The following is an 18182-nucleotide window of genomic DNA, read 5'->3' on the forward strand; positions in this document are numbered from 1 at the left end:
TTTACGGACGACTAAGTTGTATTTTATTTTAAGGAGCTTTCGAAATTGCCCTTAGTAAAGATAAATCGAAAAACAATAATTTATAATTTTAATTTATTTTTACGGTAATGTATTAAAAATGTTCTTGGAGTTTTTTTTTTTACTTATAGAAAACGACAACATTGGGTTCCAAAATAAGATAAAAAATAAACAAACAAAGACATCCATATAATTAAGAAAGAAATCAGAAAATGTGTTAAAACTTAAATTGATAACAGATAGGACTCCGAAGGACCGCACTACAGCAAGTACAGACAAACTTGTGATGACAGACTAGTTGCAGTATTTTTTTTTTTTTTTTTTATGGATATGTTTCGGCAATTGCTTTTCATTATTATTAAATACTTTTATGCACATTGGTTTTTAAATAGTATATTAATATAATTTAGGTATATTCTATTTTCAATCTCCAACATCTAGTCACTCGAACGATGATGACGACTTGCTTATAGAGTATGCTATACCACGTCTTAAAGTCGAGCAACGACGTCTTGTTAAAAGGCATGCATTAGAAATGATACGTTATTATCAACGTGCTAAACAACGAATGATAATAACGAAGTCCTATTACCGCCTTCGCCCGCTGAGGACCGGAGAAAAGTAACATTGTATAACATGCAAATGATTCTTATTACAATGTCTGAAGATATAGAAAAATTTGTGAACACAATGGACATCATCAAAGAAACATGTAGGATAACTCCAATCACTACTAGAAAAACAGCCTTTTACGACGCTCATTGCGCATGTAAAAGGCTCAGACGACGCGAAAATGCGCATCAAGGAAGGCCCTGTCATAAAGAGAGACGACACGCTTTTGCGCGTCGTCTATTTACGACGCTCAATTACGACGCGCGTTTACGACAAGCAATGCGTATCAAGTAAAGCCATGTTATAAAGTAAGACGACACACATTCGTGTGTCGTAACCTTACGACGCACGTGTTAATGACACGCAATGCGTATCAAGAAAGGCCATGTCATAAATGAAGATGACACGCATGTTTGCGTATCGTAATTTTAAATGTTTTAAAAAAATGTTATTTATAGATTTACCAATTTTCAAATTAAATTTGTATTTAATGTCTCATAATAGAAAAAAAATATCATATACAAAAAATATAATCCATTGCATAAAATTTAATGTCATACAAATAATCATTCCATGGAAAGATAAAACAAATCAATAGAATTTGTAACAAAAAATTACAAACTAATTAGATACAAAAAATACAATCCATTGCCCCTTTGCTTATTCAAGATCAACCTGCAAGTAGCTAACTAATCTTTACAAATTCACTCTTGTTCTAATCATTTTCTTAAATACTTTACAAACATAATTCATCCATAGTACCTTGACTATAGTTGCAGCCTTGTTTCTTCTTCTTCTTCTGAACTCATCTCTGGCAACCATTTCTTTAAGCCTAGTCCGAATAGATACAACAGCTCCTTGTCACTTATGTGAAAAAGACAACCGGAGTGGCATACCTTCATAATAGCAACATCATACCTTCATAATATCAACAATAAATTACTAGTTTGCCCATCTATCCAGAACGACTACACAAAACAATACACATGTTTCAAATAGCAACATAGGGGGTACTATTTTAGTCTTTTTAACAAAGTGTTGATATTGAATTGATACCAGTGTAGAAGGTTTATCTAGACCAACATTAAGAGTTGGAAAATACATCCTTTCACCAGATTCCACCTCAACGTTTCAACCCTGAACAATTGAGAAATTTAGATATTTACACACATAAATAAAAATATAAAATATAAAATAAAAATACATGCAATTTACATGAGATGAAGATTGATGTTTACTCTCTCTGATACAAACATGTTATACACTTCTGTAATAAATCCTCAAGCTTCTATTTACTCTCTCTGATACAAACATGTTATACACTTAAAACTTTATATAGAAATATCTTTAACCAATGTATATAAAAATGTGTGGTGTTTAAATAATTTGATAATATAAACATGTAATTATGAAGCATTAAACAATATTGTGTTTTTCCTTTATACCTTTTAAAAGATATATAAATGACATGAACTGAAGCTTTATGTTCATCAACAGTTATTCGAGGTTTCTTAATAGCTACCATGTCAATGGAAAAACATATTATAGTAACAAGATAAGATATAATTAAATTTAACTAAGTAGAGAGAGAGATAGAGAGAGAGAGAGAGAAAGAGAGAGAGAGAGAGAGAGAGAAAGAGAGAGAGAGACCCAGACTGCATTAAGGGGGACAATACAAACTGAATGAAAGTTGGCATCATTTGTTCCTTAGATGTCACTGCTTTCTTTTGCAACTTTAGTTCCTTAGATATCAGCCTACAGTTTCAATTTCAAAATAAAAAACATATAAATAAATTACAGTAAAAATAATTAAATGATCATAAAAAAAATCTTTAATTATTACCTCATGTAGAGTAGGGGCATCATTTGTTCATTCTCCAGTAACAACAACAACATGTCCTCCAGTTGTCCAGGTGAAAAGAAAGCTGGCATTCCATGCATTAACTGAAAAGCAACCTATCTCTGGCAACTAACCCAAAGTTGATTGTATTGTTCACTGTGTTCTCTGAGTTCAACTTGCAATGAGTGATTTCTATTTGACAACAAGGCATCCATCTCCTGAACATGTGCTATATTTTTCTCTTATTTGTTAGCTAGTAAGCGTATGTCATTATTCTATTGTTTTACCCTTTAAAATTTAGATATGAAAAACCATCATTCCATTCCATTTATTAACGACACAAGTAATTTATAATCCTATTTGGTAGATGTTCCCATCAATGGCTCCATTGCAAAATGCGTTACCAAACATGGGACCTCCTCCATCAGGCATACAACAAGCATGGATTCCTCCTCAACCTTCTCATCCTTTAGCAATGCCACCATATGGATCATCAATGCCTTCTGGTACACTCTTTTTATTTTGTTTCGGTATATATAAAACATGGGCATTTTGGTCTTTTAATAAAAAAATGAAGAAAAAGATATAGAACCAAACATGTTAAGTTACTATTATTATTGATCTATTAAATGTGATCTATTGTAATATTGTGTCAGGCCCATTCACGGGACAACCACCTCCAAAAATCCTGTCTCAACCTCAATCCAGGAATTTGACGGAAAAAAAAAATAGTATACTTAGCAATCATAAGTCGCTGATTATACAAATTACAAATTGGTAAATCATTGCAAGTCGATGAAATCTGATGCCTGTAATTGTACTATGAATCGATGGAAGAAAAGATCGACTGACCTGAGTTACGAGTATGGATTTTCGTAGAACTTTTACGAGAAATCGCCTTTTATAATTAGGGTAAACGAAATGGGGTCCCCAAATTTCATCTCCTGAATAAGTAATTGATGTTAGCAGTGATTCATGATTAATTAGTAACTTATATTTCACAAGTTCTACAGTCTTCAACCAGTTAAATGATTTTTTTTCTGGATACATAGAAGGAAGGTTAAAAGGAAAGCTTGGCCATATTCAGGGGTATTTTTGGTAAATAATCATCACCATAGTGAATTTCTGGTAAAAAATCACAACTTATATTTCACAAGCTCTACACAATGTTCCTGGTCATGGCCATGTCCATTTTACTCCAGGAGGGTATTACTGTAATTTTGTGCAATATCATTAAAAGTGGTCACTTTACTTAATTTAAAAAGACATTTAACCGAAGGCCACAAACATGGAATGAAAATGTTAGAGGCAATTTTAAAGAATGAGATTTCATTGACTCATTAAGTAGACTATTGACTGCTAATGGCCCAGTTATAGCCTTCAGGTATAGAGGAAATGAAGTCATGAGCATAGGCTTATTTGGTTGCATTCGCTCATCCTTTGTTCCTTAATTTTCCCACTAAATAACATCATCTAATATGATTAAAAACAAAAACAATTATTATATTCAAGAATGATTATTAATTAATATATAAGTACAAGTGTATGACAAGGGTAGTTCTCTCTTTTATATGCCTTATGTATTTGTCTAGTAATGTGTGTTCTAATGAACTTATGTACAGGAGGGACGTCATGCCTGTGCAGAACCCATATAAAATATGTTCCCTGCAAATATTCCTCTGATCAAATTGAATGATGTAAATATGATACAGATGCACACAACACATATAATTGGTTTCAGGGATACCTGGTTGTGGGTTTTAGCATTTTCATATCACTTTTGTAACAAAATGTATCACGAGAACCAAATATGCAAGAAACTAAAACCAGAAGGAAAAATAAATAAAGATTTCCATAGTTGTGCTCCCATACCATTTCTTGCAAATTACAGGGAGCAAAACTGTAATTTTGTCATGAAAAAAAGTAAATCAAAACCCTCTCCATATATAACATTTTAGGTCTAAATCAAATCAAAACAAACCAACTAATAGAGAATGTACTAATTTGTTAATTGATCATGTAGTTGATGTGGATAAAAACATGATCAGAACACGCATATTCATAAGTAATTAAGTAAACCGAGTAATTAAGTAAACACGCCTACAATAAAAGAAGAAAAAGAATAAAAAAAATATCAGTGTTTCTAACAAACAAGAAACTAACCTGCTACACTGCTGACAAAATCGTCTTCTGCAACTCTTCCCTTCCCATATTTCCAAATCGTCTTCTGTTATAGGGTACACTTGGGCTCCAAGATTTAATTTAAGACCAACAACTTCATCATCATCAAGAATCACGTGATTCTTGTTATAATTAGAAATAGAAATATTACTTTATTAACATTAGTTATAATTTATAGACACGAATAATAGAAACACGGATGATTTTTGTTTATTTTCAGTGGTAAAGAAAACACGTAGTATAACTTTTGTGTGTGAAACTTAAAGCCCTTAATCTCCTTGTAATTTTGACATAGGTATAATGTAACGATCCTTAAATCATATTCTTGTGAGCATGAGGAGTCAAAGGTAAGAGGTCTCACCTCGGTGAGGTGAGATGAACTCGAGGTCGCCAGTGGGAAGAGTTGAGCGGAGGTCTCCGGAGGTAAGAGGTGAGCGGAAGTGAGAAGATGTAGTGATCCTTTTGAAAAAACCCTAAATCCCTTACGATTTTGTTTAAGATGAACAGTACACGCAGTTTGAGGCCAGAGGAGGCAACGAGGATTGGAGGCGGTGGATGTGGGTAAGGGTCGGGGTCGGGGTTGGGGTGGAGACGAGGGAGAAGAAGCAGGGGTTTAAAAAATTTGGGGATTTCATTTTCCCTCTAAAGGGAGATGCGCGCTTCTTAAAAAAATATAAAGCGGCATTCATAGAGGACGCACATTTTAGATAAAGTGCCCTCCGTGTTTTTTTTTTTTTTTTTTTTTTTTTACAATAGACACTAATTTAAGGGCACGCAATAATGCGTGACTTAAATCCTTAATTTTTTTTTGAAGAAATAACACTTTTTTAATGTCATTCTCTTTTGCGTAACATAAATCAATGAGTGTAGTGGTTTGCGCGTCGTAAAAGGCTATTTTTCTTGTAGTGAATAATCGAAGATCGAGTCGAATTGACTGATAATGGTTTCGAACTAATTGATACCTATGTGGAATTGTTTGAAAATCATGTAGAGACGACTAGTTTACATCAGATGCAAGTTCCCAGTTATCGACCACAAATGGAATCTAATTTTATATATGGATATTGTAGTCTCTTTTCAAACTGAATTTTGTAAAACGAACGACATGATTATCTAAAATAGAAATTATCCTTTTTCATTAAAATTATTGCAAAAAGCGTTATTTAACGTATAACATACTTAGATTGGTTTCCACAAATCAGTAAATTGTAACAGATACATATTTATTCCCAGTCAATAAAATATTTGCCAATTCTAACAACATCTGTTAGACGCTCCCGTTCTGTATGCAACTTATTGATCTCCTTATTTGGATTTTCAATCCAATTCTTAGCTTCTTTCTGTTGGATAAGGTTTCTAACTCCATAACTATATTTGGTATGTACTTAAATCGATTTAGCATGGTCCATTTGGGTTGCATTTCACCTGAACAATTTGTAGGATGGACTTTTGAGAAGAGGATATTTATGATTTATTAATATATTATAAGTTCTAATATATTAATATGAAATTATAATATTTAATTAGTAGTGATCAAGAATTAATTTGGAATTAATTTTGTGATCAAAAGAGACTAGTTAAATATATGGGGATTGATTGTGTAAATCATTCATTCTTATAAAGTGGGCTTATAATCTATAGTTCTTTATTTTGGACTAAACCCTTGTGGTGACCCATGGATACTCTATGGAGGTTAAAACCGATTGAGTCTAGGGAATGTGGAAAGTCATGCACTTTAGGGTTTGCATGGTGTAACCCTAATTGTATCACACTATATAAGAACTCCTCTATATACTAAAATCGGCACTAGTGTGTGTGTGTGTGTGTTTGTAAGAGCATAACCAGTTTTTTATGCAAAGATAGTCTCTCTCAAGTCTTCCAATTGTTGTAGTGATTTGTGGTTCTATTTGAGGAATTCACATTATTGGGGCTATGCTCTTAAAGCTCCAAGTAACAAGCTACAAGAAAGGTATGTTATCTAACTAGTTTATTATACAAGTATGAAAGTTTTGTATGCTAGTTAGGATAATGCTTTGGAAAAATCAAATTGCATGTATAATTAGACATAACATAGATCCAAATCATTTAGGGTTGTATGTGCACCTTAAGGTTGTTAGAGTGCTCAAAACCCCTTAGTGGTATCAAAGCCTAGGATTGTTTTCAATTATACTTGTTGTTTCTTGTTTTCAAAGCTTGAAAAAATTGATTTTCTACTTTCTGGACAGTGGACTCGCCAAGGCCCCTGACAGACTTGCCGAGTCACCCCTTGAAACTGACCAACTCGTCGAGTCAGTTCATGCACTTGACGAGTTGGTGCTCCAGAATGCAGATTTTCGAGGTTGGAGATCGTGTCCTGTTGAAGGTCTCGCCCTGGAAAGGCATGATATGCTTTGGAAAGCGTGGAAAACTTAACCCGAGGTGCATAGGACCTTCTAAAAACCTCGCTAGGGTCGTTCCTGTAGCCTACAAACTCCGACTACCTCAAGAACTCAGCAACATCCATCTAGTCTTCCACGTCTCAAATCTTAAAAAGTGTCTATCTGATGAAACCCTAGTGATTCCCCTTGATGAGATCGAGATCAACGACAACTTGAACTTTGTGGAAGAACCCATCGAAATCATGGATCGAGAGATCAAACGTACGAAACAAAGTCACATCCCGATAGTGAAGGTTCGCTGGAATGCCAAGCGGGGACCTGAGTTCACTTGGGAGCGCGAAGACTCGATGAAACAGAAGTATCCACATCTCTTTTAAATTCCATGAATTGTATCTTAATTCTAAATTTCTAGAAGAAATTTCCTCTAACGGGGGGATAATGCCACAATCCGAAAACTTTCCGTCACTCTAACCCGTTTTCTGTCAGTTAAACCGTTACGTTCCAATTTTTCCGTTAACTTTGTTTTAAATTAATAAAATTGGGACTTCTTATTTTGACATCATAAGTGCCGGAACACTTTAGAAATGCGCGAAAACATCCCAAATATTATTTAGAAAGTTTATAGTTTCGACCACGTCGGGTTATGGTAACTTAATCGGGTACGACCAAAAGCCCCGTTTAACGTCAGTATCGGGTAGAATTCCACCGAGCCTTAAACCCAACCCATATATAAAGTCAATCTGGGCTTCATTTGAAGCTTCCCCCCCCCCCCCCTTCTCTCTCTACTCTCTCTCTAGAAACTCAAAGATTGATCCAAAATCACCCAAATCAATCTCCAAATCGGTAAGATATCCATCCTAGCTCATAGATTAACATGTTTATCTTTCAAATTCGTGGTAAAATCATGAAATATGACCAAAAACATGAGTTTACGGCCCTGGAACACCCTTGGGCTGCAAACAAACATAGATGGGGTTTTTGAGCCTCAAAACCCTTCCAAACCACTTTTGGAGCTTAGATATGACTTAGGGGCTTACAATACTGGACTTGGAACACCTAAACTTTATCATTTGAGGGGTAAACATGAGTTTACAGCCCAAGCACATGCTTGGACCGTAAACACCATTTCATAGGTCGTAAACCCCTTTAAAGGAATTAAAATGCCCCTTAAGCACCTCCTAATCCTTGGAATAAAGTCTAAAACCATCCAACAATGTGTTAGGGACTTTAAACATGCAAGAAACCATCCTATTAGGAGTTCACAGCCGTAAACCCCCCAAGGAATGGTTCCTGGGTCGTAAACTCCTATAAGGTGGTAAATTGGTGCCCTAATTTCCTTCCATGGCTTTTACTTTGGACTAGAAACTCTTTTAATTGACCTAGGACCACCAAAACACATTAAGGTTGGGTACATAAGAGTTTACGGCCATAAACTCCTAGTTTACTACCGTAAACTCCTCAAATGGTCCTTATGTTGTTCAAATTCCATTCCAATGCCTTAAAACCAAGCCTAGCATCACCCCACAAGAGTTATAAGACCATTAAGCAACCAAGAACACCCCCACCATGAGTTTACAGCCGTAAACTCATGGGAATTTGGTCATTGGGCCGAAAACTCCATTAGGAGTTTACTCTTGAAGAGCAGACTCCATATTCAAGCCATACACACCCTTAGATGCTACCCGGGTCACTCCTAACACTTGAAATAAAGTGTTTTCTCGCCTAGGAGTGTACTATCTTATATAATTAGTGGTTCAAAGTCTAATTAAATACAATTATGTATCTCTTCATTTTACATAGGAACCTCGTGTGTTCTCAAGCCCCGAACTGACACTTAGCATCCAACCGATACAGTTCTTGACTGGTGAGTTCATACCCCTACATTTTTCCATGTTTTCAATGTTTTCAGGGGGGAATACAAGCAAGAGTACAAGAATATCTAGTCCTTAAAGTTATTAGTTCATTTGAAATGTTTCATACTTCATATAGTTTTAACATTGGAAACCATTTTAACCAACTGTTTGACTTGCAGAGTTAGTTTTCAAACTAATTGCAAACCTGATTATACAGTGTTATATTGTATGTTTAACCAATGATTTTCCACTTCATTTAAGACAAAATCATTAACCTAGAACATTAGAACACGTCCTCAGTAACACTCCACAGAGATGCGCGAGTAGAGGACCCTCGTTGTAACCAGAATCACAAACACGATTTTCCGCATTATTACTTGTAGATTTGTTAATCTTAATAATTGGAGACACGTCCTTGGAAACAATCCACAGAGATACGTGAGTGGAGGACCACCCCCCGTAACCAGAATCTCTTGGAGGGAGAGCGTCACTTGAGTGTATAGATCTATACGGGATTGACAACCCCGCACCTGGCTGCCAGCTACAGTCGAACCGAAAGGTTCAAGGGTGACGAAAGTCATAAATTGATGATGGACTACTTATTGCTATATATAGTCTATTGTATGGTTATGGAACTTGCAATTTAGATAACAGAGATTTACTTGTTGGTAATAATGGATCTAGTAAACTAATGACCTTATGAATTAGCTTACTTTTCACACAATAGTTTTATATACGTGTTAAAACTATCATACATTTCAAGGGTAACCAGGTTTTCAGGAAACATCACACGAACACTTTAAGTATTGTAGATACTTGTACACTACATTCAGAACCGATAACCGATTACAAACTTTTAAGGAAAATAAGGGTTTTTCCTAGGATAACAAACTGTACATAACTAGATTGTATACCAAACGGATAACCAAACTTTACATATAAGAAAATATGGGATTTTCATGGATAACCACTTTTTCAGAAACCAAAGGAAACTTGTTCATTTTCAGAAAACAAAACCTCTTACGAACTCACCAGCTTTATGCTGATTTTCAAACTGCTTGTATTCTCAGGTCCACATTAGACAAGTACCCACGATCTTTTGGAGAAGACGGAGCGTATAGAAGTCACGTCTTTACTTTTGTTCAAACTATTGTACAGTTAAAACATGTATCATTTTACTTTCAAACAAATGTAAGTATTCTATGTAATGTAATGTTTTGTGTTTACTATGCTTACTATGTACATTAGTTGTGATACTACACATTACGTCCTCCACCCCGGAACGTTTCCACCATCGGTTTCGGGGTGTGATATACAACACTACAATACTTTATTATTTTCCCATTGCATTCACATTGTGATCTTCTCACATAAATGGTAATGTAAAAACTATATTTTGTTAATGATAGTCATAATTGGAAAAAATACACACTTTTACAAGAAGCAAACATACATAATATTTGATGCCTTGGTAGAAGGCTAGTTTTTTGTAGAAAATATAGGATTTTCTAGGGGATACAAACATTTACTACAAACATATACAAACTTATACATCAAACAGTTACAAACATTTTCATACAAATAATGAAACTAAAATGCTTATGAACTCACCAGCTTTAAAGCTGATAAACTCTTTCAAAATAACTTGTATTCTCTGGTCATCAGTAGATAGGTACCGATGCTAGGTTTTAAGAAGACGGAGCTTTCTAGTCTCGTCTTTATTTTGATCATTCATATTTTTGGTGTCTTATAAACTATACAGAACACACTTGTATTAAATTATATTATTAATGCAATGGATGATGTTGTTGCTTGTTTACTATTATGCTTTGTTGTGATACTGTACATGACGTCCTCCGCCCCAGTACATTTCCGCCGTTCAGGTTTTGGGTGTGACAAATACAGCATACAAATACAAGAAACATACATGACTACACTACATTCCCTATAGAAAATATTGTATTTTCTTGAGCAACTCACTAGTATTTTCAAGGAACAAAGACAAGCTTTTCAGCACTAAAACATACTTATGAAATCACCAACTTAAATGTTGATACACTTTCAAAATCACTTGTATTCTCAAGGATTCGATAAGACAGGTACACCCGCATGATTTTTAGAAGACGGAGCTACCAGAGTCACGTCTTTTATATGTTATACATTTTGATGTCACTAAAACAATGTGTTGAACAGATGTAAATACACTACTTTTTCAATGTAATGGTTATGTTTGCTTTGATTCATATTATACAATTGTTTTGATATTGTACATGACGTCCTCCACCGCCGAACATTTCCGTCGTTCTGGTCTGGGGTGTGACGGATTCGTATCAGAGCATTGTTTATAGTGATCTATGTATATCAAACCTTACATGGTATATAACTACAAACACTATGGGACCGAAGCGCTCTGAACTAAAAAGTATACTTTTAAAATCTAAGTGTTTTTATATGAAGTATACTATCACTACATACATACCAAAACAATATCATGAATAAGAACAAAACAAAAGTATTTAGATGTTGAGCACTAAGGTTAAACCTGGGTAGTTATGTAATAATATCTGGAATAAATATAACTTGATCAACTATCTTTATTTGAGATATGTCCAACATGTGTTTGAGAGTGATAGTGGTTTTGCAGCAAGTCTAAAACTTACCCAACTCCATACAAAAGGGAAAAACAGAACAATCATACAAAACTAAAATACTATTGGAGTGTTTTGTAGCACTACGATACTTGAACCAAACACGTGAAAATAAAGAACTCTTGCTGATAGATCTATGATTACAAAGTGTATACATATAACTTGTATATATATATATATATATATATATATATATATATATATATATATATAACATTTTATAGACTTAAAATAAGGTGATTTACCCTTACTTCCTTTTCCTTATTTGGTTGTGGACTTAGGGTAGGATCACTTAATCAAAGGTTTATTTGGTCTTAGTTATATATAATTTGTATAAACTATGTGATTATAGAGAGGTCAAACATAAATCACAGTATACAAGTTTCATTCCAGGTGTTACTATAAAACTTCATGGCGATTGTTTACTTTTATTAAGTAGACTTCCACTGTAAATCTCTTGATAGAACACTATAGATGTCAGGATAAGATATAAACTATTCAATATCACCTGACTCCTGACTACTATAGAGGACTTATCTTCGTTTTTCTCTTCAATTATTTTAGAGAAAGATGCATTCGAAGAAGAAGTACATCAAAAAGAACAACAATCCTCCACCACTGCCACCTCCTCAATACGATCATGTTATGTTCCAAGCAGGAGTTACTGCTGCCGTGGCTGCTGCGATGTCACAGATAAACGTAACGGACACAAAAGGAGCGGGCAGTGGTGCCAACCCTTCCAATAAGGGAGATAGCCAGGGACACTGGAGGGAGTGTTCCTACAAGGATTTAGTGAATGTGAAACCCAAGTCCTTCGATGGCACTGGAGGTGTCATTGCTTTGACTCCTAGGTTCTAGAAAATCGAATCAGTCTTTGAGATCTGTGCATGCCCCGAGACAAGAAAGGTGAAATTTGCCGCATGCACCTTCGTTGACAGAGTGCTAACTTGGTGGAATAGCCACGTCAAATCTCTAATTCTTTCGGTAGCCAATGTTATGAGATGGGATGATTTGAAGGAGCTAATGCTAGTTGAATACTTCCCTAGGGGCGACAATGTAAAAGATGAAGTAGGAGCTTTGGAACTTGAAGATGAAGGGTTCCGATGTTGTTGCATACACAGCTAGCTTTAGTGATCTGGCACTACATTGTCCCTGGATGGTCACCCCTGCGAGAAAGAAAGTAGAGAGATATATTTGTGGACTAACTCCCCCAACTCAAGGAAATGTTCTAGCTGCCAAAGCCTTCCCATTTGATAGTGCCAAGCGCTTGGTGTAGACACTGATAGATCATGAGGGTTACAAAGATGTCGTGACAGTTAATCCAGAACAGCCCAATGAATTCAGCAGTGGAAAGAAAATGTTCTGGAACAAATGCAAGATCGAATCTTAACACGAGCCCTCCAAGAAGCAAAAAATAGGGGCAGTCCATGTTGCTACCATTCCTACTACAACCCCCACTTCTCAAGCACCTACCAGCAAATATGCTAGAACTCTCCCTAGGTGTGATAGATGCAACTTTCATCATCATGGGCCTTGTTGTGAGTTGCAATACACTAGCTGTAACAAGAAGTGGCATACGAACCGCTTCTACAAGGCACCCGCACAACCAAATGCCCAGACCTCCGGAGCTGGAATTGGCCAAACCTGTTATGGATGTGGTGAAACTGGTCACTACAAAAACAGAATTGCCCCAAGGCAAGAGAAGCTGGAAACACGGGGAAAGTGCTAGCCAAGGCTCTGGAGGAAGCAGTTGCAGACCCCACCGTTGTCACCGGTATGTTCCTCCTCGACAACTCTTATACATGCAATCTCTTTGAGAGTGGTGCGGAAAGGAGTTTTTCAGTCATAAATTTAAACATTTACTCAAAAAAAAAATCCCAACCACTAAACGAAACGTTCACTATCGAGATAGCTAATGAAAAGAAAAAGATCACTAACGATGTATTCATAGGATGCACTCTCACTCGAAACTACTATTCTTTTCTAATTGGTATCATGCCAGTTTTCATAAAGAGCTTCGATGTCATCATTGGCATGGATTGGCTAAGTCCAAATCTTTTTGATATCCTTTGCTATGAAAAAGCCATTTGCCTCAATTTTCCTAATGGCGAAACTCTCGTTATCTATGGCAACAAACTCAACACGAACCATCGCATCATTTTATGCATCAAGGCTAAAAAATACCAACGAAAGGAGTGTCACGCATTCCTAGATCATGTACTTAATGAAAAGCAAGAGGTTAAAGACCTCGAGAGCATTCCTAATGTCTGCAACTTCCCTAATATTTTCCTCAAGGATCTTCTAGGAGCTCCTCCCGAACGCCAAATCGAGTTCTGAATCGACATGATTCCCAGAGCTACCCTCATAGCCAAATTCCCCTATCATTTAGAACTGGTAGAAATGTAGGAATTATCCAGTTAGATGAACAAATTGTCTAGCAAGGGATTCATTATGTAACATCCAGATTACAAGGTACTATTTTCATTAATTATTTTTGAGGTTCATTGATATACTCGACGAGTTGGCACTATGACTCGCGAGTAGAAGCGGGTTTGAAATGTGAGTTTAATGAACTACTCGATGAGTCCAAGGGTAGACTTGCCTAGTAGGCGCTGGAACGAGAAACCCTAAATTCTTGGGTTTGGAGCCTATTTAAAGGCACTTATAGTCTCCTTGGGCGGCCACACTTCACAAAAAGAAACCCTGACCTGCACTTTTCGTGGTATAGAGAGAGAAAGAGAGACCATTTTGAGCATTCTTGAGCATTTTGGAGGAAAGCTTTTGGTGGATCTAATCAAGAGGAGGTTGTGGATCTTGCATTCTTCTGTTATTAGCTGTTATTCTGAGGTAAAAAGATCTCATCTTGACCTCTTGTTCGTTAGATCCCATTTTGGGAAGCTTTTAGGGTTTTCTCTCAATATATTGTGTACTAGAGCTATATGGGTATGGTTTGAGGTTTTAACCTCAGATCTGGACTAGAGAGGACCTTGATGGTCCAAAGTTTCGAACTTGATTGAGTTAAAGGCAATTTCCCATGCATTTGACCTTCCTTAGGGTTTGTGATGGCATTATGAAGCATATATGCCATGCATGGTTGTCAAGGTCAAACCTTTATGTGACTTTTGGTTATTAGGAGGCTAGATGTAGAGTTTGAGTTCCGGATCTAACTTCAGACGTCCATATGAGATATCCCGATGAGTCAACTCGCCAAGTCTATAAGATGACTCAACGAGTTGGATCGGGCTGCCCCAACGATTCATGACCCAGTGATAAGCCATCGAGTTGGGGTTAACTCGATGAGTTGTGTGACACCCTTGGAAGAATTCAGAGGAAACAAGTAGACTCATCGAGTCACTTGAGTGCACTAGGTGAGTCGGGTCAACCTTGGTTGTTGACTCATATTGACTTCTGTTGACTTGAGAGTAGGTCAATTAGGAACATTGAGGTCATGGAGGGGTAAAATGATCTTTTACCCATCCAAGAGAATAGAAAGAGAAAAGAGGACTTTAGGTATAAATGAGGAAAAGAGGGACATTAATTGAAATGGTTGTCTGATGTGTTAGGCGGAGGCTAGTTCAGGATTCTCGAGTGTGTGTCTATTTCCTACTAGCTGCGAGGTGAGTCTTCTCACTATACATACCTAGAGTGGTAATCAGAGTTATGTGACAGAGTATCTTATATGCTATTTGTGTATTGGGATATACTACATTATTTCTATGTGATTTACGATATGCATTATTCAGAGTTTACAGAGTTAGGACCATAGGGTCCATCAAAGTTGTGGGACTGGAGGGTCCCCTCTGAGACACATTACTCAGAGTGTTTTACATAGTTATAGCCTCGAGTGGATAATATGTTGTATGTGGTATTTGGGGGAATCACTAAGCTTCCTGCTTACCATGTTATGTGTTATGTGTTTCAGGTACCCCAAAGGATCGCGGGAAGGCACTGGCGTGATTGTGCACATCTGTTCGTGATGACATGGAGGATTCTAGGATTTGACTTATGATTGATATTTTATGTAGACATTGAGACACTTACGTCGTTACAAGTTGGTATTAGAGCCTTGGTTTGAGGGATTCGGATACACCTGCGGGTATGTTTAGACTCAAACTGAGGATTTGAGATACGTTTTCAAAATGAAATGATTTTTCTAAAAATGAGTAAGAGATTTTAAGAGAAAGAGGAAAAGAGTAGAGGGGCACATGGCTAAGGATTGTCCCAAGTGATTTGCAGTTTGTTTTCACTGTAATCAGACCGGCCACTGGAAGGCTGAGTGTCCCCAGCTGCTTCAGGGATCTGCACCTGCTACTGTACGAGCTACCGAGTGTCGGCCCGTGAAAGCCGAGGCGCCGAAGGTTCGTGGGCGAGCCTTCCAGCTGACAGGGGAGGAGCTCCATGTAACACCTGATGTCGTGGCCAATATGTTTTCTTTTGATTGTTTTTCCTGAATTATGTGTGATTATATTGTGTTATGCATAGGTGCTTTTCTTGTGAGTTCTGTACCTGCTCTAGTGTTATTCGACTCGGGTGCGAGTTGATCTTTCGTATCATTTGCATTTAGTTTCCACATCAGTATCCAACGTGAGTCATTGAGTCGGCCTCTAAGATTATCTATAGTTGATGAGCATGCGGTGTTTGCCACTGATGTGATCCTGGGGTGTGTGCTCGAGATTTTTGGTGTTGAATTTTTTATAGATATCATGACGATTGCAATGGGTGACGTTAGTGTCATTGTGGGCATGGACTGGTTGAGCTGGTTTGGAGTTGTGGTTGACTGTGATCATCAGTTCGTGACTATACGAGACCCCAGTGGGGGAGTGCTTAAATTATATGGCAAGTGTACCCGATCTGGATCAACTTTATGCTCTGCTGCCTGAGCAAGGCTGAGTCTACAGCAGGGATGAAGAGGTTTTATACCGTATGTAGTGGATATGCAAGTTACTACCGAGAGATCGAGTTCTATCATTGAGGATCCGATAGTGAGGGAATTCCTAAATGTTTTGCCCGAGGAGTTACCGCGTGTGCCTCCTGAGAGGCAGGTAGAGTTCCAGATTGATTTGGTTCCGGGAGTGACGCCTATCGCTAAGGCACCTTATCGCCTTGCACCGCCAAAGATGCAAGAGTTATCCTCGCAGCTTTAGGAGCTGTTAGGGAAGGGATTTATCCATCTGAGTAGCTTGTAATGGGGGCATCGATCCTTTTTGTCAAGAAAAAGGATGGTTCACACCGGACGTGCATTGATTATCAGGAGTTAAACAAGCTGACGGTCAAAACCCGTTCTCCGCTGCCAAGGATCGACCATCTGTTCGATCAGTTACAGGGCGCGTCTTGGTTTTCAAAGATCGACCTGAGATCTGGATATCATCAGATGAGGGTCCGCGAGGAGGATATCCAGAAGACAGCCTTTAGGATTCGTTATGGGTATTACGAGTTCGTGGTGATGCCTTTTGGGCTCACCAACACACCGGCATCATACACGGATCTCATGAAACGGGTGTGTAGGGCTATGTTGGATCGATCAGTAATCATGTTCATCGATGATCTATTGGTGTATTCGATATCCAGAGAGTAGCACGAGGAACATTTGAGAGAGATTCGTGGAGTATTGAGATTGGAGAGTCTTTATGCCAAATTCTCCAAGTGTGATTTCTGGCTATGGGAGGTCCAGTTCCTGGGACACCTCGTCAACTAGAATAGGATATTGGTTGATCCGGCTAAGATCGAGGCAGTTATGAGATGGGAGGTGCCGGAATCCATTACCGAGATCAGGAGTTTTCTTGGTTTTGTTGGCTACTATCGAAGAATTATCAGAGATTTCTCCAAGATTGTTGTCCCCCTCACCAGGTTGACCACGAAGGGTGTTACTTTTTCTTGGGGTCCCGACCAGCAGACCTCATTTGAGACTCTTCACCAGAAGTTATGTGAGGCCCCGGTGTTAGCTCTTCCCAAATGGGGATGGAGGACTGTGTGGTATATTGTGATGCGTCTATATCTAGGTTGGGGGCGATGCTAATGCAAAGAGGGAACATGATAACATACACATCAAGGCAGTTAAAGCCCCATAAGATGAGATATCCCACCCACGATCTAGAGTTGGGGGCAGTGGTGTTCACCCTCAAGATCTGGCGCCACTACTTGTACGGGTTTTGGTGTATCATTTACATGGACCACAAGAGCCTGAAGTATCTCATGGATCATCCCAACGTGAATATGCGACAGAGGAGGTGGCTGGATGTGAAAGACTATGACTACAAGATTCTGTATTATCTGGACAAGGCTAATGTGGTAGCCGACTCCCTAAGCTGCAAAATAGAGTGTGCCCCGATTTGAGACGTGTGTGTGAAAATGACGGTGATGACTCCAATCTTGGATACCATTCGACAGGCCCAGGCGGAGGTCGTGAAACCGAATAACTGCAAGAGGGAACGGGTGGTTGGGCAGGTGTCCGAGTTTGTGACAGATAGCTGAGGACTTATGACCTTTGAGGGGAAATTTGGGTGCCCTATATAGGTGGAGCTCGACGTGTACTGATGGAGGAAGCACATAAATCGAGGTTTCGATCTATCACGGGGCCACTAAGATTTATTTGGACCTGAAGAGAGATTATTGGTGGCCCTGTATGAAGAGGGATGTTGAAAGGGAATAACTT

Source organism: Lactuca saligna, chromosome 7 (genome assembly GCF_052625555.1).
Source record: "Lactuca saligna cultivar CGN05327 chromosome 7, ASM5262555v1, whole genome shotgun sequence".
NCBI classification, from domain to species: domain Eukaryota; kingdom Viridiplantae; phylum Streptophyta; class Magnoliopsida; order Asterales; family Asteraceae; genus Lactuca; species Lactuca saligna.